Below are 24,783 nucleotides of genomic sequence, written 5' to 3'. Positions count from 1 at the left end.
GGAGCATCTGCTGCTGCATGTTCTGAAAGTTTAGGGTCATCTGATTCTGCATCTGACTGGCCAACCCCGCAATCTGAGAGGACATGCTCTCCTGCATGGATGCAAAGTATGGGTCAAAATAGCCAGCTGGAGGAGCCCACTGCTGCTGTACTGGAGGATGCGGTGGTGGCATGGCATGCTGAGCTGCAGCTGCTCCCATGTGAGCACCATCATCACTATCATCTTGCCCCTGTGCTTCAGCATCCATATCATCTCCAGGGAAGGGAGTCAAAGGCCTCAAGAGAAAAGCATTGTCATTCTTGAATGGCCTGAAAGGTGTGTGCTTGCTTTCACATATCCCTCTGAAGCTAGTCTTAACCTTGATGATGGACATAATATATGGAGCAAAATATAAGTTCATTTCCATGTTTAGCCTCAAATCTGCAAGCTGATCCATGATAAGAGTAATGACATTGATTCTATTTCCATTCATGATATGAGATATCACATTCCAATAGTATCCTCTAATCTTGTCCTTGTTGCCACTCTTAGGCATGAATGTGACTCTAGCAATCTTATTGATCACTGCAGGATGATGCTTCAGACCCTGAGTGCCCCCAAAAGTTCTAGCAATTCCAAGATGTGCAGGCTCATAGAACATGGGATAGTCATTCTCATCTAGAGGGTTTTCTAACACAATATTCATACTTTGCTCACTAGTGATGAAATTATAATCCAATTCATTTGCCTCAGCAAACTGTGCAAATGTAGCACCATAGGTTCTTTTGCCAGTTGTCCACCTAAATGTTTCCTCAACCATGTTGATCTCTAGAGTGGCATAGAACTGGCGTATCACAGTTTCATTCCAATCACACCTATGCTGCAGAAAATTAGCTAACCCCATTTGCTGAAATCTTACTAGATCAGTCATGACTTGTTGTTGTCTCATGTAGCCTATGTCAATGGTCTGATGTTTGAATACATTTTTCTTAATTAGATGACCAAAGTAAACATCTTTTTGTACCTCGGTTTTGAAGAAGAGAATGTTGGTGTCACGAGGCAAGCTGAACTGATCCACTGCTCTTGCATTTGCATAGCTTTCTGCAGTCCACTGTCGACTAGGTAGATCCAGCCCCATCAAATCTGTAACATCATTGTCAACCCCCTTAGTATCTTCCTCTGAAGACTCATCACCAACATCTCCCACTGAAGATGTAGCAGCCATCTCACTGACATTTGGAGCATAATCCACATCATCCGAGTCATCACTGTCTATTTGTCTCTTGGAAGTCATTGCCTTCTTAATTTTTGAAGCAGTGGCCTTGATGATCTTCCGAGGTGGCCTGAGATCAAGATTTAACCATAAGAACAATTACTAAAGTCATAGAATCAATCCTTAATGATATAACTCAATTCAGCACTGATCTGAAAAATCTGATACTAGCGGACCGTCCGCACTTCTGAACGCGGACCGTCCGCGGTTCATGAACTACCACGGCGGACCGTCCGCGTCCAGCAGGCGGACTGTCCGCGACCCATCTGTTCTGCGCAGGAACACAAAATCGCCCTCATCTTTGATTCACCCACATTTTGAGTTTCGATTCAAATCCACCAACCAAAATTAAACTATAGCATCTCCTCATCACTAGGAATAAGATCCCCCAAGTATTTTCAAGAATCCATGGTCCAAAAAATAGATCGGAGCATCTAACCCTAACTCTTTCCAATAAAGAAATCCAAGTACAAGAGTTAGGGATTCATCAAAATACCGAGAGGACATGATGCACAATCTTGAGAAGAGTCCGGGGATGTGCTCGGACCGTCCGGGAACCACTCCAAAAAGGCTTGACCTTGTTGTCTCCCCCACGTGCTTGAGAGAGTAAGAGAGAGAGCCTTTTGGAGAATATGTGCGGTTTGGTGGGGGAGAGTGAGAGGGACATCTGTAAGGATCGATGGACCAAGAGGGGGGTGAATTGGGCCTTTTTCAATTTCTAAAACAAAGTAAGGCAACCTTAACCTATGCAAAGCTAGTAGGGCACCAATTCACCAACCGGATAACTAAGCTACCTACACGAGCTAAGAGAGATAAAAACAAAGTAAAGCCTAGCAAGGTAGAGCTAAGTTATGATCTCTAAGTCAAGCACATGAGTAAATTGCATGAAGGAAAATGCTTGAATAAAAGGAATGGACAAGAGACAACCGGATTTTTTCCCGTGGTATCGATGTGTTGGCACACACCCCTAATCCACGTTGTGACACTCTCAAAGAGTCTTGTCACCTCCCAAGTCACCGAGACGAGGGCGCTCACTAAGAGTCTCCGTTCACCATCCCGGCGTGGTGGAGATCAAGCCACGTACAATCTTCTTCTCCGGGCTCCCACAATCCTTGGCAAGCTCCGCGAGAAACACCCCGATCACCAAGATCGCCTAGGTGATGCCAATCACCAAGAGTAACAAGCTAAGGCCTTCACTTGAGCAAGAACCGATCACCAAGAACGGATGCACACTAGCTTCTCTCTACTCAAGTCCTTAATCTTGCTTCTTGATTGATTGAATGCACAAGTATGTGAATGATGAAGCTCAAGGTGGCTCTTGACTATGGTATGAGTGTTTGGATGTTGCCTGGTGTCAAGAGTAGGCGAAATGACCCATTGGAGGGGTATATATATACAGCTCACACAAATAGAGCCGTTGGAGAAAAGCTGCCAGAAAACTACGTAGCGCCGGTTAATCCGACGTACCCCCCATTGTCATCGTCGGTTTAACCGGTGAATGTAAACTGCCTCTTCTGAAAACTAGCCGTTACAACTGGGGCAGATTAACCGACGTAGCATCGGTTTAACCGGTGAGTGTAGTTGTCCACTGAACCACTGAAAAATCAAGTCTCTGGACAACTGCACCGACGTTAACTCAAACCTATCGTCGGTTTAACCGGTGAGTACAACTTTTGAATTCCTCTGAAAAAACCATCTCACTGGTCAATTGCACCGACGTCTTGATTCAAACAGCGTCGGTTAATCCGGTGAATAGAACTTGAATTTCCCTGGAAAAACCAACTCTGGACAAATGCACCGACGTTAAATTCAAACACGTCGGTTTAACCGGTGTATTGAATTTGTCCAGACTCTGCTGACTTCGTTTAACCGACGTATAGAAAATTGAGAGCGTCGGTTAAACCGGTGTATAGACTTTTTCTGATTTTGTCTTTTCTGATTTGAGTCTTGAATGAAATCCAAATATTCTTGAGATATAGTTTGAGAACCACTTATTTGAACTTCTAGAAACCTGAGTGACCATAGTGTGCATCCATTTTCAAATGACCATGTCCATGCTCAAGTTACTAAGCCTTAACCCCTCTTAATAGTGCGATCACTACAAAACTATAAAACCTATACTAACCTAAGTGTCCTTCTCAACCTTGTGACACTTAGGACTAGAAAGATCCTTAGCCTTGACATATATAAGTTGAAAACCGAGATCGCCTTTTAGAATAACCGAAATTGAGGGGCCTCTTTTGACATATGACCAAATGAGCGATAATGATCTATTAAGCTGCACAAACTCATTAGTCACAATAATGGTTGTCATTAATCACCGAAACATACCTTGAGGGCCTAGATGCTTACAATCTCCCCCTTTTTGGTGATTGATGACAACACAAACATAAATAACGAGAGAGCGAGAAAGATAAAACAGGATAAACACAAGCAAACTCGAAAGCAGGACCAAAGAGCTCAAAGGCTCAAACGAAATCCATAGATATGTCTCAAAGAACGGCATACTCAAGCGACAAAAGTACATATCCATGAATTAACACCAAATGTGATACAAAGAAACAAAGTCCTGATAACTACGAGCTCTCTCTAGCTCTACTCTCTAGCTCTACCCTCCCCCTAACTCTGGTGCTCCCCCTAACACCTCTCCCCCTTTGGCATCAAAACACCAAAAAGGCGAGCTACGGGTCGTGCTGTCGTGGTACGGCGACGAAGCGGTCCGGGTCGTCGTCGTCGGACGGAGAACTCTCACCCTCGGTGACAGACGGAAGCTGCTGGTCTGGGTCTGAGCTCACTGGGGGAGTAACTGTCGTGGAGGCTCTCGTGCTGGCACTGCCTGGTAGAGGATCCGTAGAAGTCGTAACCGGGTCAGCAGAAGAAGTATCAATCTCTGAAGAGGTGACTGCTGAGGCTGCCGGCTGCGTCGACTGTGGAAGCAGGGACTCCTCTACTGCTCCTCCCCCTGAAGGTGCTGCCTGAAGTGAGGAGGGGAGGGCGACCGACTGAACCGCTGGCGGTGAGTCCTGAAAGAGTGTGGTCGCCGGCAGTGGTGAAAAGAGCGGACGACCGGCAGACCCAAAGAGTGCTGACATCGAGAACGTGGTCTCCGGTGTCGCTGAGGTAGCTGGAGCTGCAGTAGGAGCTGGAGGAGGAGGAGCTGGTGTGACGGCAAGCTGAGGTGCTCCTACACCCTGAAGTCCGGGCTGCTGCTGCTGTGGGGCGAGTCCGGTGTGAGAGTAAAGCTGGGAGATCATCCCGAACATCGCCATCATGCCCTGCTGCATCTGCTGGAACTGAGCGTCTGTCCTTTGTGAAACTCTGTCAATGAGGCCGACAAAACGCTCCTCTGTCGCTGCACGCTCTCGGGCTGCCTCTCTCTGAATAGCAGCAATCTGAGCCTCATGGGCTCTCCTGGCCTCCTCCTGAGCAAGCCTGTCCTCTCTCTGCTGGGTCACGAGCTGCTGTAGTAGTGAAGTGAGCTCGGACGGCTGAGTCACCTGAGACTCAGAGACTGTAGCAGCTGCTGAAGTCGGAGGTGCTGGCTGTCCTGAACCTCCTGCCTCGTGATCGTGACTGGCTGGGGCAGCTGAAGGAAAGTACTCAACGTCGTCGGAGGAGTCTGACTCAAGCTCAGACCAGTGAATCTCATCATCTCCCCCGGGAAGCTGTGCCTCTGCTGCTAGGAGTGCCTCATCCTCCTCTGCCACTCGTGCCTGAACCTCCGGTGACAGTCGAGCCATCGCTGCTCTATCTGCGTGTCTGCCCCTCCTCCTGTCCTGTGGAGCTGTGGGTCGGTAGACAGGGAACCTGGGAGCCTCGTCGTGACGGTAAGGAGCACTGATGGGTGACTCTGCTGGCACTATCATAGAGCATATGTAACTGATCCAGTGCGCATAGGGAAACTGTCGCACCACACCCATCCCGTCTGTGATCACATCTTCTATCTCAGCCAGAATAAAGTCAACTATGTCAAACGGCTCGTGAGTGAGGATGTGTAGAAGCAGGAGCTGCTGCAGTCCCGTAAACCCCTCTGGGTAGCCACTCCTCGGTAACAGAGTCCTCCGGAGTGCCATGTGAATAGCGTAAGCCTCTGGGGTCAGCAAGCTCGGCACTCTGGCGTAAGAGGCTGGGAACGGCTGGCGGAAACACTGAGTGATCGCCTCGTGAGAAGGAGCAATCCCGCCAACCATCGCCCTGCGGGGTGGATCTGAGTCCCCGTAAACCCTCTCGTGCAGCGAGACGTCGACCAGGTCAACTCCAAGAATACCAGCAATGGTCGCCCTCGACAAACCAAAGTCCTGCCCTCCAAACATGAAGTGTACAGCTCTGCGCTCGGGGGCTATCCAAGCTGTAGCGTAGAACACTCTGACCCAGTCCTCGATATAACGGTTCTGCTCCATCTCTAGCAGTCTAGGCAGACCTCTGAAATGAGCAAAGTGTGCTCTCACATCCGCTCCCCCTGCGGCTGTCCTCAGTGAGACCCAGTCAAGAACCCTGTGCTGAAAGATCCGGTGGCCCCGCCTCTGGTAGGTCTCGTAGAAACTGGCCTGTAGCAAAGTCCAGAACCTCCTGTCGACTCTGCTATCTCGGGTCACCGGGAACCAGACCTCCTCGTCAACACTCCACCTGAGCCTCTTGACCTTGGCCGCATTGGCTCGGGTCAAGTTCTGGAGCAGCACACCTGGCTCCAGACGCACAACAGTGTCCATACGGAACACTGCGCGCTCGGCCTCTAGGGCCTCGGCTCTACGAGCTGCTGCTGCTGCAGCTGTGGACCTGCGAGGCTCCTGTGGCTGGTGACCTCCTCGCGTCCTCGGTCCAGTGCGACGCTCGGTCGCTGGTGAAGTCTCTGCTGCTGGGGATGTCTGCCGAGTGCGGCCAGACCGTCGTAGAGTCGGTGACTCCTGTGTGCTCTGCCCCTGAGACTGCTCGGACTGCTCTGCCTCTGAATCTGAATCTGCAGCTGTATCTGACTGATCTGACTCTGCTGCTGCTGCTGTCGCGGCTCTGGTGGCCCTGGCACCTCTCACTCTGCCCATGCCCCTGCCTCTGCCTCTGCCTCTGCCTCTGGGGTCCTCCCTGATCTGGAACGGACGAGCGCGGCCTGATGCCTGCTCCTCGGCGGCCTTGGCCACCATCTCGGCCCTCTCGGCCTCCTTCTCTGCACGAGTCCGCTTGCGAGCGGGCTTCTCGACCACAACTTCCTTCCCTTTCCTCTTCTCGCGACCCATCTCGACTGACGGTGTGCGAAACACGAACGCGGCGCGAAAAAGGCAGCTCAAGCAAATCGTCGAGCACCTGGCGAGCTTCTGATCGGGTGCTGCTGCGGCGTGGCTGCGGCTGCGGCGTGGAGGCGTGGAGCACGGCGGCGCCCGGCAGTGGCGGCGTGGAGCGGCGTGGAGTAGCGTGGAGCGGCGGCGGCGGCGGCTACGCGCGCAGGCGGCGGCGCAGGCGCGCACGGGCGGCGCTGGGCGAGCGCGAGGGCGCGGCGGCGGCGACTTCGATGTGCAGGCGAGCGGCGGCGCGGATGGCGCACGGCGGCGCGTGGGCTGTGGCGGAGCGGCGACGGTGGTCTTGCAGGCGAGCAGCGGCGCGGATGGCGCGCGGCGCGGAGGGAAGGCGGCGACGCGAGAGGAGCGAGTCGGGCGGCGGCGGCGTGAAGGAGTCGAGCGAAACAGAGGCCGGCGGCGCGGGTTCAAGAGATATATGACAAGTGGGCCCACGATTTTTCTTAACGCCGGTCGATCCGACGCCTAGGTTTTGATCACCGGTTGATTGCGTCGGTGTAGTTCACCCGAGGCTTCTGCAGATCTGAAACTGAACGCCGGTTGAACCGATGATACCAAAAGTGTACTCGTCGGTTGATTGATCAAAACACCGGTTGATTGCTAGGTCTGATTTGCATTTATGATCACCGGTTGATCCGATGATGTGACTTTTGTATACGCCGGTTGAACGCCTGAAACTTGACTGAGCTGAGACAAACTTTAGTAACACCGGTTAAACCGATGATGATGCTCCATTGAACGTCGGTTTAACCGGTGAAGCCAAAAACCCCACACTCAGCTCACTCTTCTATGCTAAGTCCAATAAACTTATAAAATTCAAATAAACTCAAGTTAATGGACTTGCATAGGCGACTTTACCCCTCAAAATAAATAGGATAGCACACTTGCTTAAATAAATTTCTTTTCAAACACAAGGAAAAGCCGCAAGAGAGACAAAACGCCAAATAAAATGTATGAGCCGTGTCATAGGAATATTGAAGATAGAAAGCTTCAAACTCATCATGACATTGCTCACTAGGCAATAACGCACCTAACAATTTGCTCTTTTCACTTTTCATGAATTAAGATCTTGTATATGAAAACAAGTCTCATTTTCATCAAGTGATCTCCTTTGTGACCCTTACGCATGCAATGATGATGCAAACTACAACCACATGCGAAAGTAAAGTAAACATGAAGTGCACATTTATATGACAAGAAATGCATAACAAGAATTTAAGATCTACTTGTCAAGTTTGAACCCACGGGAAGCTTCTTCATGATGAGCCTTTCTACAAGCCTAGAGGAAAACAAGTGGACCACCACCTCTAGCTAAACCCTTGCTCATCACTATCTTACCATGGTTAGACAAGTGTCCTATATGTATGCATTTTTCTATATGACATGGCAACTTACATGACGTTTGCCGCATCTAACACATTAAGCTCATTCCTTAGCCTAACAAAGGTACTCTCGTCTAAAGGTTTTGTGAATATATCCGCCAATTGCTCCTCGGATCTCACACCTTGAAGGGAAATGTCCCCCTTGGCTTCGTGATCACGCAAGAAGTGATGGCGAATATCAATGTGCTTTGTGCGAGAGTGTTGAACTGGATTCTTGGCAATTTTTACGGCACTTTCATTGTCACAAAGGAGTGGGATCCTATCTAGTTTCACACCAAAGTCCAAAAGGGTTTGCTTCATATATAGGATTTGGGCACAACATGCACCGGCCGCTATATATTCCGCTTCCGCGGTGGACAAAGCCACGGAATTTTGCTTCTTACTCGACCAAGAAACTAGAGAACGCCCAAGCAAGTGGCAACCCCCGGAGGTACTCTTGCGATCCACACGGCTTCCGGCAAAATCCGAATCCGAGTATCCCAAGAGATCTAAACTAGCGCCTTTGGGGTACCACAAGCCTATGCTAGGAGTGTGCTTGAGATACCGAAGGATCCTATTCACAGCCGAAAGGTGTGACTCCTTTGGGTTAGCTTGAAAGCGGGCACACAAGCACACACTAAACATTATATCGGGCCTAGATGCGGTAAGGTAAAGCAAAGACCCTATCATAGAACGATAGAGGGATTGATCAATCGGTTTACCGTCCACATCCAAGTCGAGATGCCCATTTGTTGCCATGGGTGTCTTGATTGGCTTGCACTCATCCATCTTGAACTTCTTCAAGATATCTTTAGTATATTTTTCTTGATGGATGAATGTCCCTTCCTTCATTTGTTTGACTTGAAAACCAAGGAAGAAGGTCAATTCGCCAATCATGGACATCTCGAATTCCCTAGACATCATGGTAGCAAACTCATGGCTTAGTAAATCATTAGTTGAGCCAAAGATAATATCGTCAACATAAATTTGACAAATAAAAAGATCCCCGTTGACGTCTTTAGTGAACAAAGTGGTGTCCACCCTCCCGATCTTGAAGCCTTGCATGATTAGGAAGTCACGAAGCCTCTCATACCAAGCCCTTGGAGCTTGTTTGAGCCCATAGAGTGCCTTGTGCAACCTATAAACATGGTTAGGATTCCTCGGATCTTCAAACCCGGGAGGTTGCTCAACATAAACAAGTTCGTTAATAACGCCATTTAAGAATGCACTTTTCACATCCATTTGATACAACTTAATGTTATGATGTGAAGAGTAAGCAAGAAGGATACGGATAGCTTCAAGTCTTGCGACCGGAGCAAAAGTTTCACCAAAATCCAAACCTTCGACTTGAGAGAACCCTTTTGCCACAAGTCTTGCTTTGTTGCGTATCACCACCCCATGTTCATCTTGCTTGTTTCGAAAGACCCACTTGGTGCCGATGATGTTCTTGTCTTTCGGAGGAGCTTCGAGGACCCAAACTTCATTGCGGGTGAAGTTGTTCAACTCATCTTGCATGGCCATCACCCAATCCGAGTCCTCAAGCGCTTCCTCTATGCTAGTGGGTTCAATACAAGAAACAAACGAGTGATATTCGCAAAATGAAGCACGTTTAGAGCGAGTTCTTACTCCTTTTGATGGACTACCAATGATTTGACCAATTGGATGATCCTTGGAGATGCGACCATGCTTCACTAACGGTACTTGCGTTGATGCTTGTTGGGGTGGATCATGAGTGACTTGTGCTTGTGGTGGAACACTTTGCTCTTCTTGTTCTTGAACTTGGGGTGTTGGCGTTGGCACATCTTCTTGAGGTTGTGTATCATCTTTTTCTTGATCTTCATCCACTTGGGGCGCCGTGGAGGTGCTTGGTGTAGATGAGGAAGGTCCTCCCCCTTGATCATTGTCTTCATGCACCTCTTCCGGCTTGATATCCCCAATGGACATATTCTTCAAAGCTTCATCAATCTCCTCATCACCTACATTCTCATAGCCAACAACCTCCTCTTGGGAGCCATTAGATTCATCAAACTCCACATCACATGTTTCTTCAACTAACCCGGAGGTTTGATTGAATACTCTATATGCTTTGGAGTTTGATGCATAACCAAGAAAGAAACCTTCATCACATCTACTTTCAAACTTACCGAGCCTTTTCTTCTTATAGATGAAGCATTTGCAACCAAAGACTCGAAAGTATGATATATTTGGTTTCTTCCCGGTGATGAGCTTATATGGAGTTTTCTTGAGGAGTCGGTGAGGATATACTCGGTTGGATGCATGACACGCCGTGTTGATTGCTTCCGCCCAAAACTTCTCGGACGTGCCATAATCATCCAACATTGCTCTAGCTAGGGTGATGAGAGTCTTGTTCTTTCTTTCCACCACTCCATTTTGTTGAGGCGTGTAGGTGGCGGAAAACTCATGCTTGATGCCCTCTTCATCGCACCATTCTTCAATCTTCATGTTCTTGAATTCGGTGCCGTTGTCACTCCGGATCTTCACAATTGGGGAGTTGTACTCCCTTTGAGCTCTTCTTGCAAATGTCTTGAAGAGTTCCGGAGTTTCACCCTTATCGCCTAGAAACATAACCCAAGTGTAACGTGAAAAATCATCAACAATTACTAGGCAATAGAGGTTACCACCAATGCTCTTGTATGTAGTTGGACCAAAGAGATCCATGTGAAGTAGCTCGAGCGGCTTGGAGGTAGACAACATCGTCTTGATGGGATGATGTGTTGCAACTTGCTTCCCGGCTTGACATGCTTTACATAGCTTGTTCTTGTCAAAGGTGACGTCCTTCAAGCCGGTGATCATCCCTCTCTTGTGGGCTTTCTTGAGGTTGCTCATGCCAATATGAGCAATTCTTCTATGCCAAAGCCACCCAAGAGAAGACTTGGTGAAGAGGCATGTCATGGTGCTTGTTTGCTTTGAAGAGAAATCCACCAAGTAAATGTTGCCATGCCTAAACCCCGTGAATACCAATGACTTGTCTTTTTCATGAGTTACTACAACACCATTCTTGTCAAAGGCACACGTTAGTCCAAGATCACACAATTGAGCAATTGAAATAAGATTAAAACTAAGTGCTTCTACAAACAAAACATTAGAAATAGATAAATCTTTAGAGATTGCTATTCTACCCAAACCTAAAATTTTTCCCCTTGAGTTATCACCATAGGTGACATGTTCATGATCGCCGGGGTCTTCAAGGGAGGTGAACATGCTATCATTGCCGGTCATATGTTGAGAGCAACCGCTATCAAGTACCCAATGTTTTCCACCGGCTTTGTAGTTCACCTACACACATGAGAATTCACTTTTGAGTTTTAGGAACCCAAACAAGCTTTGGGCCTTGCACATGTGTGACAAGAGCTTTTGGGCCTTCACCTTGCCCTTCACTTTACTCAAGAGAAAATGGTTATTTTCAAACATTGAAGAGTAATTCTTGGGTAATTTAGGAAGAGGACGTGATGGTAAAGTGCACTCCCTAGTGTGGTGCCCGGTGACTTGGCAATGTTGGCAATATGATCCAACTTCCTTGATGAAGCTAATCTTGATCTCCGGAGAAGGAGTAGTGCCTTGATTTGGCTCCGGAAATGAACCAAGACCTCTCTTGCCATAGTCACGTGCATTGTTGAAGAGAATTTCCTTGTGGATGTATTCTCCTCTTGAGAGCTTCTCCACACTACTCTTGAGGCTTGCAACTTGATCCATCAATTCTTTTTCCCTAGAAGGTGCAAGCTTGGGCAAAGCATTAGTAGCATTTGCATTAATGAGTAGGTCATCACATGAAGTAGAAGCATTGACCTTCTCAATAGTTTCATGAGCAAAGTTCTCAAGACTTGGGTCAATTGCTTCATAGGCAAATTCAAGTTCTTGATACTTGTGAGCCAACTCCCTATGCTCTTGTTTAAGCTTTTTGTGGCTCTCTTCAACTTGCTTAGCAAGTACAAGTGACTCATTGTGCTTTTTGAGCAAGTCATTGTACTTGCCAAGCAAATCGGAGTGGGCAAGCTCTAACTTTGCACGAGTGCTCTCAAGAATCTTGACTTTGCCCTTTTCCCTCTTGATGACGGATGTATACTCATTAATGAGGTTAGCAAACTCATTAGGGTCAAGCTCATCATCACTATCATCTTCACTCTCACATACCTTAGAGTTACCTTTGGCCATGAGGCACATTGGAGGTGGAGGTAGTGATGGTTCTTCATTTGTGAGGGCGATGGTGACTATGTCTTCTTCATCACTTGAATCTTCGCTTGATGAGACATCGGTCACCCACTCTTGTTTTTCCACCAAGAAGCTTCTCTTGGTGTGCCCTTTCTTCTTTGGGAAGAGCTTGGTCTTCTTGTCATGGCTCTTTTTCTTCCCAAGTCTCTTGTTTTTGTTCTTCCTTTCTTCTTCTTCATCATCGCTTGAATCATGGCGATGCTTGCTCTTGTGATCCTTGTTTCTTTTGTCCGGCTTGGGGCAATTTGGACGGATGTGACCTTTTTCTCCACAATTGTAGCAAATTTTGTTCTCGACATCCATTGGCCGGAACATTCCCTTCTTAGAGTCAAAGTTGAACCCCTTCTTGTTGATCTTGTCATTCAAGCGGGTGAACTTTCTCATCATAAGAGCAAGCTCTCCATCATCTTCAACATCGGATGAGCTTTCATGATGATCATCTTCTTCATTGCTTGAGCTTGAATCTTGCTTGATCATCTTGAGCTTGCGGTGCTTGTTGGCCTTGGTTTTGAGAGCAATTGATTTGCTTGTTGTTGGCTCTTCGGTCATACCAAGGATACTCATTTCATGAGCGCGAATTTCGCCCACAAGCTCTCCCACTTCCATTGTATCAAGATTCTCCTTTTGAAGCATAGCATTGATAATGTTGTACTTGGGCTTCGGAAGGAGCATGAGAATCTTGCGGTTGATGGAGCCACTGTCAATTTTGGAAATTTCAAGAGCATTAATGTCCTTGACAATGACATTCAAGCGAGAGTACATATCATTGCAATTTTCATGAGCTAGCATTTTAAAGGAATCATACTTAGCTTTAAACAAGTGATATTTTTGTTCACGGACTTTTGTGGAGCCTTCATGAATTTCAATTAGCTCTTTCCATATATCACTTGCTAAGTCCATGTCATTTACTCTAGCAAAGACTTCCTCACTAATGGCTTCGAAAATTGCATTTCTAGCCTTTGCATTCCATTTTAATTGCTCGGCGGTGGGAGTTCCGGTGAATCCGGTCTTAGTGGCCAACCACACTTCGGGGGCAATCGCATCAAGGTATGCGGCCATGCGAACTTTCCAATAAGCAAAGTTCTTGCCCTCGAAGTGAGGCGGCGAACCACCCATCTTGGCCATAGCTCTAGGCGGTGAAGCCTAATGATCCAAATGAGCAACGAGGCTCTGATACCAATTGTAAGGATCGATGGACCAAGAGGGGGGTGAATTGGGCCTTTTTCAATTTCTAAAACAAAGTAAGGCAACCTTAACCTATGCAAAGCTAGTAGGGCACCAATTCACCAACCGGATAACTAAGCTACCTACACGAGCTAAGAGAGATAAAAACAAAGTAAAGCCTAGCAAGGTAGAGCTAAGTTATGATCTCTAAGTCAAGCACATGAGTAAATTGCATGAAGGAAAATGCTTGAATAAAAGGAATGGACAAGAGACAACCGGATTTTTTCCCGTGGTATCGATGTGTTGGCACACACCCCTAATCCACGTTGTGACACTCTCAAAGAGTCTTGTCACCTCCCAAGTCACCGAGACGAGGGCGCTCACTAAGAGTCTCCGTTCACCATCCCGGCGTGGTGGAGATCAAGCCACGTACAATCTTCTTCTCCGGGCTCCCACAATCCTTGGCAAGCTCCGCGAGAAACACCCCGATCACCAAGATCGCCTAGGTGATGCCAATCACCAAGAGTAACAAGCTAAGGCCTTCACTTGAGCAAGAACCGATCACCAAGAACGGATGCACACTAGCTTCTCTCTACTCAAGTCCTTAATCTTGCTTCTTGATTGATTGAATGCACAAGTATGTGAATGATGAAGCTCAAGGTGGCTCTTGACTATGGTATGAGTGTTTGGATGTTGCCTGGTGTCAAGAGTAGGCGAAATGACCCATTGGAGGGGTATATATATACAGCTCACACAAATAGAGCCGTTGGAGAAAAGCTGCCAGAAAACTACGTAGCGCCGGTTAATCCGACGTACCCCCCATTGTCATCGTCGGTTTAACCGGTGAATGTAAACTGCCTCTTCTGAAAACTAGCCGTTACAACTGGGGCAGATTAACCGACGTAGCATCGGTTTAACCGGTGAGTGTAGTTGTCCACTGAACCACTGAAAAATCAAGTCTCTGGACAACTGCACCGACGTTAACTCAAACCTATCGTCGGTTTAACCGGTGAGTACAACTTTTGAATTCCTCTGAAAAAACCATCTCACTGGTCAATTGCACCGACGTCTTGATTCAAACAGCGTCGGTTAATCCGGTGAATAGAACTTGAATTTCCCTGGAAAAACCAACTCTGGACAAATGCACCGACGTTAAATTCAAACACGTCGGTTTAACCGGTGTATTGAATTTGTCCAGACTCTGCTGACTTCGTTTAACCGACGTATAGAAAATTGAGAGCGTCGGTTAAACCGGTGTATAGACTTTTTCTGATTTTGTCTTTTCTGATTTGAGTCTTGAATGAAATCCAAATATTCTTGAGATATAGTTTGAGAACCACTTATTTGAACTTCTAGAAACCTGAGTGACCATAGTGTGCATCCATTTTCAAATGACCATGTCCATGCTCAAGTTACTAAGCCTTAACCCCTCTTAATAGTGCGATCACTACAAAACTATAAAACCTATACTAACCTAAGTGTCCTTCTCAACCTTGTGACACTTAGGACTAGAAAGATCCTTAGCCTTGACATATATAAGTTGAAAACCGAGATCGCCTTTTAGAATAACCGAAATTGAGGGGCCTCTTTTGACATATGACCAAATGAGCGATAATGATCTATTAAGCTGCACAAACTCATTAGTCACAATAATGGTTGTCATTAATCACCGAAACATACCTTGAGGGCCTAGATGCTTACAACATCCAATATAAGTCAAGTCTGGCCGACCCCACCTTTCTGTCCAGTCGCGGACTGTCCGCGATATCCTGGCGGACCGTCCGCCGTTGAATTTTTTACACTGCCAACCGACTGAAACTGCCTCTGGTAAAAACTGCCCAGCACAGGCGGACCGTCCGCGGTCCTTTGGCGGACTGTCCGCCCCTTACCCGCGGACTGTCCGCAGTACCAAATTTCAGACTGTCCAGAATTGTGCCAATTTTCTCAATTCCAACTCCGATTTGGGATCATTGCTCATATAAAAATCCAAAAATCTCAAATATTGTATAAAAACCTTCAAAAGACTCATATGAGCAAGTTTCAACAAGAATTCAAAAATAAATCGAGTAGAATCATGAAAACTCATAAATGGCTCAAAAATACCTCAAAAATTCAGAAAAATGAAACAAGGAGAGCATTAAAGAACCATATACCACATGTGCTAGTTTTCAAGCCACATTTGAGAAGTCAATGATATTTAACTCATTTCTCAACTTGCAAAACCGAGATTCATCCAAAGGCTTGGTAAATATATCGGCTAATTGATCATCCGTGCCAATATCATCAATCTTGATATCACCCTTGTTCACATGTTCTCTAAGAAAATGATGGCGGATATCAATATACTTGGTTCTTGAATGTTGAACCGGATTAGAGGCAATCTTCACGGCACTTTCATTATCACACAACAAGAGAATTTCATCAAATTTCACACCATAATCTAGAAGAGTTTGCTTCATCCATAACAATTGTGCACAACAACTTCCGGCCGAGATATATTCCGCTTCGGCGGTTGAAAGAGCCACGGAATTTTGCTTCTTTGATGACCATGATACAAGAGATCTTCCAAGAAATTGACAACCACCGGAGGTGCTTTTCCTATCAACCTTGCACCCCGCATAATCCGAATTCGAGAATCCAACCAAATCAAAATGAGCACCCTTGGGATACCACAAACCAATATTAGGAGAATATTTCAAGTATCTCAAGATCCTTTTGACGGCGGTCAAATGACATTCTCTAGGTGCGGCTTGAAATCGTGCACACATGCAAACACTAAACATGATGTCGGGTCTAGATGCGGTCAAATAAAGCAAACTACCAATCATAGAACGGTAAAGCTTTTGGTCAACCGGGTTACCTCCCTCATCTAGGTCGAGATGCCCATTTGTGGCCATAGGAGTCTTGATTGGTTTTGCATCTTCCATACCAAATTTCTTCAAGATATCCTTCACATATTTTGATTGACACACAAAGGTGCCTTCCTTGAGTTGCTTGATTTGAAGTCCAAGAAAGAAACTCAATTCACCAATCATGGACATCTCAAATTCCCTAGACATCATTTCACCAAATTCCTCACAAAAGCTTGGGTTAGTTGAACCAAAGATAATATCATCAACATAAATTTGACAAACAAACAAATCTTTACCAATATCTTTAGTGAACAAAGTAGTATCAACCTTACCAATTTTGAAGCCCTTAGAAATAAGAAAATCCCTCAATCTTTCATACCAAGCTCGTGGAGCTTGCTTAAGACCATAAAGAGCTTTAGAGAGCTTGTATACATGATTTGGCTTCTTGGGATCTTCAAAACCGGGAGGTTGCTCAACAAAAACAAGTTCACTAATCTTGCCATTCAAGAAAGCACTTTTCACATCCATTTGAAAAAGTTTAATGTTGTGAGAGCAAGCATAAGCTAATAAAATTCTAATAGCTTCTAATCTAGCAACGGGAGCAAAAGTTCACCGAAATCCAAACCTTCGACTTGAGTGAAGCCTTGAGCTACCAATCTTGCCTTGTTTCTCACAACCATTCCATCTTCATTTTGCTTGTTTCTAAAAACCCATTTTGTGCCAATAACATTATAATTCTTGGGCCTCTCTACTGAATCCCAAACTTGATTCCGGGTGAAATTATTTAATTCTTCATGCATAGCATTCACCCAATCCGGATCTCTCAATGCTTCATATACACGGTTAGGTTCAAAAAAAGATACAAAAGAATAATGTTCACAAAATGAAGCAATGCGAGATTGAGTTTGGACACCCTTACTAATATCACCCATGATTTGATCCACCGGATGATCCTTTGTAAGAACATGATGAATTCTTTGAGGAACAATGGGTTCTTGAGTTGATGAAGAAGGTGCACTAGATGAACCAACTTGATCTTGTACTTGAGAATCATCATTACTAGAATCTTGTACAATTAGTTGTGCTTGATCATTTGAGATAGAAGTTGAAGGATTTACTCTAATAGAGATAGAAGGACCATCTTCATCTTCTTCTCTTGGTCTAATATCACCAATTGACATATTTTTCATTGCATTTCTCAAACCATCACTTCTCACATCATCAAGATTTTCTTGTTCATTGTGAGACCCATTGGTTTCATCAAACTCAACATCATATGCTTCTTCAACAATGCCATGTGTTTTGTTGTAGACCCGATAAGCCTTGCTATTAGATGAATATCCAAGAAGAAAACCCTCATCACATTTGCTTTGAAACTTTGATAACCGAGTTCCCTTCTTGAGAATATAGCATTTGCAGCCAAACACTCTAAAATATGATATATTTGGCTTCCTTCCAATGAGCAACTCATATGGGGTCTTGTTATGAAATCTATGGCAATACAATCTATTAGAGGCATGACAAGTCGTGTTGATTGCTTCGGCCCAAAAGCTATCCGAAACATTATACTCGGAGAGCATTGATCTTGCCATATCAATCAAGGTTCTATTTTTCCTCTCAACAAGACCATTTTGTTCCGGAGTGTACTTGGTTGAGAATTCATGCTTGATTTCTTTCTCATCACACCATTTCTCAACTCTTGTGTTTCTAAACTCACTTCCATTGTCACTCCTCACTTTCTTCACCTTGAGCTCAAATTCATTTTCGGCCCTTGTAAAGAATTTCTTGAATGTGTCATATGTATCGGCCTTGTCATGAAGAAAGAAAACCCATATATATCTTGAGTAATCATCCACTACCACAAGACAATAGCAATTTCCACCAATACTTCTATATGTTGTAGGACCAAATAAATCCATATGCAATAATTCCAATGGTCTCTCGGTTGACATGACACTCTTAGTGGGATGAGTATTTGCAACTTGCTTTCCGGCTTGACATGCACTACAAAGCTTATCTTTATCAAACTTCACATTCTTCAAGCCAACTACTAAATCATGCTTCAAAAGTCGGTTGAGTTGCTTCATGCCAACATGACCAAGCCTTCTATGCCATAACCAACCCAAAGATGATTGAGTGAATAAGCAAGTGGACAAATTTACCTCTTTAGTAGCAAAATCCACAAGATATACATCCTCATGTCTAAATCCCGTAAAGATGTGATCTTTTCCATCCAAGCTAGTCACTACAACATCATCTTTAGTGAAACTACACTTATATCCAAAATCACAAAGTTGAGTGACCGCTAAGAGATTAAACTTGAGAGAATCAACCAACAATACATTTGAAAGAGAATGATTGCTTGAGATAGGAATTGTACCAACTCCTTTGACTTTGCCCCGGCTATTGTCACCGAAGATGATGTCACTATAGCCACCCACATTCTCATCTAGAGAGGAAAACATCATTTGATCTCCGGTCATGTGTTGAGTGCATCCACTATCAAGCACCCAATGTCTTCCTCCGGACTTGTAATTCACCTACAAAGAGGAAGTAACTCTTTTAGGTACCCAAACTTTCTTGGGTCCTTGAACGTTAGTGACCACATTAGTGACCAAGACTTTTGGCACCCAAATGACATTCTTTTTAGCACCATTTATAGGTATCCCAACAAATTTTGCACTAACATTGCCATTTGAATTTTTCATAAGTATGTAACTTGAATAAAAGGATATGACTTTCTTGTTGGTGCAATTCTTCTCAACATGGCCAACCTTCTTGCATTTTTCACAATATGGCTTGCCACTACGCTTCACAAAGGTAGTTTTGGTTTGCACAAAAGCCTTCTTCCCTTTCTTAGGAATATATCCAAACCCTTGCTTGTTCAAGGTGAACTTTTGGCTTGCCCAACAATGATTAAACTTTGCTCTACTATCATAGCATTTTCTCAAATCATTAGTAGTGCATTGCAAGAAGGTGAACTTTTCTCAAAGACCTCTTTCTTTAACAAATCATTTTCCATAATGAGAGATTCATTGCAAGAAGGGTTATCAATTTTGGTGCAAAGAGAACTAGTAGAGCTAGAGCCACAAGATTTATCATCAATTAAATCACAACTAACACCAATGCTCAAAGTTGCTTTTCTTTCATGACTAAGCAAGGTATTGTGAGCTTCCTCAAGCTTCTCATGAGTTTCTTTGAGATTCTCATGAGAAGTCTTTAGCTCCTCATAGGAATCTTGAAGAGAAGTAAACTTCAACTTCAAGTCCTTCAACTTAGCTTTTTCTTTTGTCATGAATTCATCGGCATCATTAAGCATTTCAACAAGATCATCATATGAAAGTTCATCAAGTTCACCATCTTGTTGTACCTTTGCACCACCCTTTGCCACAAGACAATGTGGTGTAGAGAAGAGTGATGGAGCCTCCTTGATGGTGATCCCGGCAACTCCCTTGGATGGCTTGTCATCATCATCATCATCGGAGCTTGCATCGGAATCTCATTCAACAAAATAAGCTTGGCCATTCTTCTTCTTCTTGATGAACTTCTTCTTCTTCTTTTCATCATTTTTCTTGTCCTTTTTCTTGTTTGGACAATTGACAATGATATGACCTACTTCACCACAATTGAAGCAAGTCTTGTCCACAAAAGGATTTTTTCTTGATGATTGACCTCTCTTGCCAAAGTTCTTCTTGCTCATCATTCTATTGAATCTCTTGACAAAGAGAGCCATCTCCTCATCCGATTCTTCTTCTTGGCACCCACTTTCTTCTTCATTTTTGCTATCTTGAGCTTTGAATGCCACACTTTTCTTTTTCACATCAATTTCTCCACCATGAGCTTCATCTTGGGATTTCTTGAACATGTCATGGGTGAGAATTTCTCCCAATATTTGTGTGGGAGTTGCGGTCTTCACATTTGACCTTACAAGTAAGGTCACAATTGTGTCATATCTTTCCGAAAGACATCTAAGAAATTTGTGGTTGAAATCCCCATCCGGTACCTCAAATACAAGTCCCTTGAGGTCATTCACAATGTCATTTAGCCGGTTGAACATCTCGGCTATACTGTCATCCTTCTTCATGGTGAATTCACTAAAATTCCCTTTAAACAAATACAACTTGGCCTCCTTCTCCTTTACGGTTGATGTGCCCTCATGAATTTCCATGAACTTCTTCCATATGTCATTTGCATTTGTGAGGCTCTTGACTCTATTAAATTCATTCATATCAAGAGCACTAAAGAGCACATTAACCCCTTGATCATTTAGTGTCTCATTTTCCTCATCTAGGGGTGTCAAACTCTTTGGGTCCAAAATGACATATCCATCACTTACTACTCTCCATAGCTTTCTACTCATGGCTTTGAGATGAGCCGACATCCTAATCTTCCAATAATCATAATTGTTCCCATCAAAGAACGGTGGCTTCCCAACATGAATCCCATGATCACTAGTCATTGTTCTACTCCAAGATGGTTAAATCCGCAATTAATGGAGTACTTAGCTCTGGTACCACTTGTAGGATCAAGAACACCGACTAGAGGGGGTGAATAGGCGGTTTAAAAACTAAAACCAATAACACTAGAGAAATTTAATTAGTAACAAAGGAAAGCCCTATGTTATGCTACTACTATCTCTAGATGGGTTTACAACCTAGGGTGACAAGATACAAATCAAGCTCTAGTAAAGTAAATTGCTCAAAGTAAAACAACAATTAAAGTGAGCACGAGAAGTAACCAAGCTTGACACAAGAGTTTATCCCGTGGTGTCGATGACTTGCCGGTCACCCCTAATCCACGTTGAGGTGGATTCCAAGAATCAACCGCTCATTTATCAAGAACCTCTTGATCTTGAGCCGGCTTGAATCAAGAAACCACTCCACACCTCGATTCCACTAGAGTTGCTCTTCACCACTCCGGTGAGGTGAGCACAAAACCTCTCACAACCGAAATCGGGGCTCCTCAATAATCTCCTTGGAGGTGCTCCACGAAATCCTCTTCTCCAAGCCGTCTAGGGAGCGGCAACTCCCAAGAGTAACAAGTTGATGACGCTTGCTTGAAGTTTCCCTAATGCCACAAAGTTCAAACTCTTGATGCAATGCACTAGGAAGCTCTCACACTCTCAAGAATGCAATCTCTAAGCAAGTGTGTGTGAGAGAGGGATGCCTTAGCTCTAATGTGTCAAGAATGCTGTCCAAATGGCCAAGAGACCCTCCCAATGGCCGGGCATTGGGTATATATAGACACCCCTCAAAAAACTAGCCGTTACACTCTTTTCTGCGAAGTCGCGGACCGTCCGCGTTTCAAAAATCGGACTGTCCGCCGTTATAAACCAGTGAGTCAGAGTGCAATAAATGCATGTCAGAACTAGCCGTTAAGCCCTGGCGGACCGTCCGCGCCCCAGTGGCGGACCGTCCGCAGTTAAGAGTTCCAACCCACCAGAGACAAACATCGTCTCTGGAACAATTTTGAGATTAGCCTGCGGACCGTCCGCGCATCAGGAGCGGACCGTCCGCAGTTTAACTTTTGAGCCCAAACCAGAGAAACATCCTCTCTGGTACAAACCTGAGATTAGCCGGCGGACCGTCCGCGCCCCATGGGCGGACTGTCCGCCGTTCAACTTTGAAGCTCACACCAGACAGACCCTTTCTGGTACACATTTGAAAAATAGTGGCAGACCGTCCGCCCACCTGGGCCGGATCGTCCGCGAGCCCACCAGAGACTCTGCAGGCTCTCTGGAACGGTCGCGGACTGTCCGCCCCACTGGTGCGGACTGTCCGCCGTTACTCAGTCAGCTTTCAAACTTAGTCTTTTTCAAATCTTTTCAAAATGCCGTTAGCCCTCATGCATGCAACTAGACATTTTGAGCAAAATGGCACTAAAGACCCGTCAAGCATGAGTACACAACCCCTCTTGATAGTACGGCTATCTATCCAACAAATCCGGTCACTTTTCATCCACTAAACGCCTTGTGACCGGTAAAATACAAAAGCCCTATTTTATACCTTTGCCTTGAGCTCGAGCTTTGCTCATCATCTCCAAAACTTCATACGCTCACAATCAAATCTCTTTCATCCGTGGATCAACCTATACTCATTATCTCAACTGAAATCGTTAATCCACAAACCGTTGTCATTAATTACCAAAACTCGAATTAGGGGCCTAGATGCTTTCAGCCGCCTGACCCGCGCCCAAGCGGCGGCGGCCGGGATTCCGGCGGCAGCTTGAGGACGCAGAAGGCGCGGTAGACGGCAGCCCGCGAGTCACGGTCGGTGCTTTGCAGTTCGCGGGCGTCGCGCGGGAGGAAGCCCCCGAAATTTGGTGAAAAATCTGTGCGGGAGAGGAGATGCTGGGTTCGAACCCTGGCCGATGTGTGCGGGAGAGGGGGGGTGGAGTGGAACCGCGCGTTACGTTGAAGCCGGAGGATGATCCATATAACATTGGCCGTTGGATCAGTTTGACGCTAAGTAAGTAGTATTTATAGCCATCGATTTTTACAGAGTGTAGTTTCTGGGTACACTTTTGTTGGTGCAATACATACTGGACGTCTCAGCGGGGGACGATTTCGTGAGTGGACCAAGCGTATTTCGATCCTTCTTTAGGGGGTTGATATGCATCTACATTTAAAAGTTCTTAAACTAAGCATTATCCGTAGTTGTAGTTCATACATCATATCAGATGGATGTGAAGCACTGACTCTTGTGTTCTGTGGCAACAAACAAATCTTACTTTACCTGCTTTCTGGACATTCTCAATGGTGTTACCTGCTGGTTGTTGCATATAGTACGTGGGCTGTGTTTAGATCCGTAAAATAGTGGTAAAAAGGGTCGGACACTGTGGCATACTGAAGCACGTTTCATTTGTTTGTGGTAATTGTTGTACTACCATGACCTAACTAGGATCAAAAGATTCGTCTCGTCGTGTACATCAAAACTATGCAATTAGTTTTTTTATTTATCTACATTTAATTCTCCATGAACGAGGTAAAAGATTTGATGTGATAGGTGAATAGTAAAGTTTGGAGAGAGAAATTTCGGAAATGAACACAGCCGTGGTAGCATCTTTTATGTTGCAGAAACTTTTACCTAAACGCAATGGCAGTTTGAGTCGTTCACTGAAAAAAGAAGCAAAGAATGCCTAGTGCCTAGGTGACCCCAAATGAAATAAAATATATGTATTGTGTGGGCAGTTGGTAGACACATATAAAAGGAAAAGATTAGGATGACTAGGGAAAAGACATCATCAAGAGGAGACAATAGGGCAGTTGGAGAATGCCCTTAAGTAACATTATGGGAATGGTTGTGGGTTTCGTTGCTGAATTGACGTCATTTGGAAGCATGCTTTGTAGCCTATCATGCCAAAGTATTAATGCCGTAATGTTACCGCTTCTTTTACACATACCAAAGTCGAGCGCATTGAACTCTTGAAAATGATTGCAAAGATAGTTACCATCTAGAATCTCCAATTACAAGGGCCTCAAATCGTTGATTTATCAACTTTTCCAGAGAGAAATTTTTTGATGGTAAATAGCTAAAGATTGGTAATGGTACGGATCCAATTTTCACTTTCAAGTATTTTTACAACGGTTAAATAGCCCGAAATCTTTTCTGGAGCAGAGAAGGAAGAAAAAATCACCCCTCTTTGTAACACCCTAGTTATTATATGTGTATCTGCACAGCCTCTTTGCTAATTTTTGAATGCGAGAGAGAAATGATAGATAGCCCTTGCAGCTCTGTAGATAGGAGGGAAGGAGAGAGGAGAAGAGGAGGGGGAGATCTATTCATCGCGGGCACGATTTTATCGCAGAAGCGCCGGCGGCCGCCACTGTTCATCGTCTTCCTCGAGCTGGGGAGGGGGGAGCGGCTGCCAGCAGGGGCACCGGCGACCATAGAAGGTGGGAGGGGGGGGGGCAGGGTTGCGAGGGCGGCATGGCGAGGCGGAGGTGGAGGCGGGTTGCGAGGTCGGCACGACGAGGCGGCGGTGGAGGCGTGTTGCGAGGGCGGCGCGACGAGGCGGGTTGCGAGGGCGGCGTGGCGAGGAGGTGGAGCTAGGTTTGGGTGGGTGGGGGGGGGGGGCAATTAGCGATGGCGGTGATGGAGGGCACCGGAGGAGACGCCAGAGGGACGCCGGAGCCGGAGGAGGTGGTGGATGGCGGGGAGCAGCAACGACGCGGCCTTCTGCGATAGTATTGCGGCCAGCAGCGCGCGCTAGAAATAGACTTCCTCGAAGAGGAGTGCCGGAGGAGGATCCATGAGCATGCCAGGATACCTTGATGCATCGGGATCTAACACATACTCCCTCCGTATTGGTAAAAGAAGTCGTTTTGAATAAGGTTTGAGTCAAACATTGGAAATATAAATCATCAATAACTTTTAATTTGTTGAGTTTACAAATGTGAAAATTATATGAATAGATTTGTCTTGAAAAATATTTTCATAAAAATTTGCATATATCACTTTTCTATAAATATTTTTTAAAAAATAAGTGGTTAAAGTTGTGTTTTGGAGACCGTGTCGCTGTCCTAAACAACTTCTTTTACCAATACGGAGGGAGTACAATCTTCCCCATGGTCTCTCCGTAAATTTCAAATATACTAATCCTAGATCCCCAATGTGACTTTAATTTTCTCGACTTCT

The sequence above is a fragment of the Panicum virgatum genome, chromosome 1N (genome assembly GCF_016808335.1).
Source record: "Panicum virgatum strain AP13 chromosome 1N, P.virgatum_v5, whole genome shotgun sequence".
NCBI lineage: Eukaryota > Viridiplantae > Streptophyta > Magnoliopsida > Poales > Poaceae > Panicum > Panicum virgatum.
The sequence above is the reverse complement of the archived record's forward strand: the minus strand, read 5'-3'. Positions refer to the sequence as shown.